At 37.7% G+C, this 2,828-nt stretch overlaps 1 non-coding gene across 1 annotated transcript; it reads right to left on the bottom strand.

The window, feature by feature from the left end:
* Positions 1–1,791: 1,791 nt before the first annotated feature.
* LOC121217008 (small nucleolar RNA R71) lies at positions 1,792–1,898 on the bottom strand. Its single transcript, XR_005913204.1, has one exon. It is a non-coding gene; the product is annotated as a small nucleolar RNA R71 (small nucleolar RNA).
* Positions 1,899–2,828: the final 930 nt, after the last annotated feature.

Here is a 2,828-nt window from a genome sequence, read left to right as displayed (position 1 = left end):
CTTGACCATGGGCTAGAGTAATCTTACACGGGCGTGTCACACGGGAGTGTCCTTGCCGATCCCAAGTATAGTCTTATTCGGAAAAGGCCAATTTTTAGGGCTCTTAGGCATACAAAAGCTTATTTAAACACTTGAGGAGGAACTTAAGAGAGAGACGCAGGGTACGAAGAAGGAATTACTTAAGGAAAGCCGATTGATCCATCTCAGAAGCCAGATTCATCATCAAGACTGAAGATCTCCCTTCAAGTTCCTTCAGGAGTTTTGGGTTTTCTTATGTTTTGTTATCTTTATGCTTTTGAGATGTTTTCTTTCATAAGTATGAACTAAACCCCCTAAATACCTAAGGGGAATGAAACCTAAAACGGATCTTGTTACTATTATCTGAATTGTATGGTAAATACTTGACTTGTTCTTAATTATGTGTTCTTAATTCTTGTTTTAATATTCCAGGATATTGATTCAAGCTAAGCTCTTATTCAGCAGAGGAATAGACCCTGTCTAAGAGTAAAGTTGTCATAATTAAGCAGAGTTGATTGCGCGCCTAGAGATAGGGAGACAAGATTTTGCCGGATTAGGGTGAAACCTAATAAGGGAATGCATAGATCGAGTTAATGCAATTCTAGGGTGTTAATTAGAAAGAGATTTCACTTATTCAACCTAGGGCTAGATGTTATTAGTCTCGAGAGAGATAATAATATAACTTAGGAATTTCTACAGATCAAGTCAAATGAATAAACCATCTGATTTAGGGTCAAATAACAAGTGAAGTCTAGGTGGATTTTTCCTTAGGTATTGTCTTAATCAATCGAATTTTCCCAAAAGTATTTTCCCAATTTTTTTCTATGCATTCTTAGTTTAGTAATTAGTTTAGATAACCAAACCTGTTAATTTTTAGGCTAGATAATAAAAAGAAGTAAATACTAGTACTCATGGTTCCTTTGGGTTCGACAATCCTGTCTTGCTAAACTATACTACTGTTTGATAGGTACACTTGCCTTAATCGTGATAATAAGTTAGTCTCAAGAACGACTCATTCGTAAATCTTTAAAACCTATCACGAATATCACGCATCAAGTTTTTGGCGCCGTTGCCGGGGAACTAGGATATTAGGAACACTCGATTTTTATTACTTTAGCCATTGTACTTTCATTGCAATTTAAATTTTTATTTTATTTTCTAATTCTTCATTTATTTTCTTCTGATAGATTTTTCTAGTTTATGACTAGAAGAAACCCGTCAGGACCATTACTGTTTGATAGTGAGATCGATCGCACAGTTCACAGAAACTGAAGAGAAATAAGGCGAAGCTTACAATAAACAAAGAAAGAGCAAGAGGACGATACTTCAACCACAACCGAGGAGATGGCTGAAAACCAAGAAAATCTGCCACCTCCTGCGATTGCTATTAAATAGAATCCTGCTCCACGCACTATGTATGATTATGCTAAACCTTCTTTAACAGGAACTGAATCGAGCATAGTTAGATCTGCTGTATCTGTAAATACTTTTGAACTGAAACCTAACACAATTCAAATGATACAACAATTTGTTTAGTTTGATGGTTTGTAGGATGAAGATCCCAACGCTCACTTGGCAAACTTTTTTGAACTGTGTGATACATTTAAAATTAATGGCATTTCTGATGACACTATTCGCCTTCGGTTATTCCCTTTTTCATTGAGAAACAAAGCAAAATAGTGGTTGAATTTGTTACCACGGGGGTCAATCACTACTTGGGAACAAATGACCGAAAAGTTTTTATTAAAATATTTTTCGCGGGCTAAAACGACTAAATTACGTAATGATATCTCTTCTTTTGTGCAGATGGATTTAGAAACACTCTACGATGCATGGGAGAGATACAAGGTCCTCTTGAAAAGATGCCCTCACCATGGGTTACCACTTTGGCTACAGGTTCAAACCTTTCATAATGGCCTGAATCCTTTGACTCGACAAATGGTTGATGCAGCTACTGGTGGAACCATCAATAATAAGACACCTGAAGATGCCTGTGAATTTATAGAGGAGATGTCACTTAATAACTATTAGTGGCAAGTCATGAGGATAAAGCCAACGAAAACAGTCGGCGTTTATAAAGTCGATTCCATCCCCATGCTTTCTAATCAGGTAGAACTCTTGAATAAGAAAATTGATGGTTTTCTTAGTTCTTCACAAGTTCACCCAGTAATGCCGAGGTGGATCAAGCAATTCAGAATACCCACCCTATGGCCACAACATGGAGAACGAGTAGTTAAATTACATGGGTAATAATCCTCGATCTCAAAATAATCCTTATAGTAATACTTACAATGCAAGTCAGAGGAACCACCCAAATTTCTCATGGAGAGGCCAGAGGAATCAGAGACCACCACCTCCAGGCTTCCAACAACCACCCTACCAATAAGAGGAAAAGCTGAACCTTGAGGAGATGCTAACAAAATTCATCTCAGTGTCAGAAACTCGTTTTCAGAATACCGAGACAACACTTAAAAAAGCGTCGATCCAAGGGCTCGAAACTCAGATAGGTCAGCTCGCTAAATTGATATCTAAACGACCACAGGGTAGCCTGCCGAGTAACACTGAATCTAACCCAAGGGACCAAATCAATGCAATTACCATCCAATATGAGGAAGGATTAGTTGCACCTGAACCAGAACAGTGGCAGGAAACTGTGGTAAGTAAAGGTAAGGGTGAGGTGGACCACAATGACCAGAAAATGGTAAGTACAGAGTACAAACCACGGGTGCCATACCCCAATGTGACAAGGAAAGATCATACAGATAAATAATTTGGTAAATTCCTTAAACTATTAAAGAAATTACATATTA

This window comes from Gossypium hirsutum, chromosome A02 (genome assembly GCF_007990345.1).
Source record: "Gossypium hirsutum isolate 1008001.06 chromosome A02, Gossypium_hirsutum_v2.1, whole genome shotgun sequence".
In the NCBI taxonomy this organism is placed as follows: Eukaryota; Viridiplantae; Streptophyta; class Magnoliopsida; order Malvales; family Malvaceae; genus Gossypium; species Gossypium hirsutum.
The sequence above is the reverse complement of the archived record's forward strand: the minus strand, read 5'-3'. Positions and strand labels throughout refer to the sequence as shown.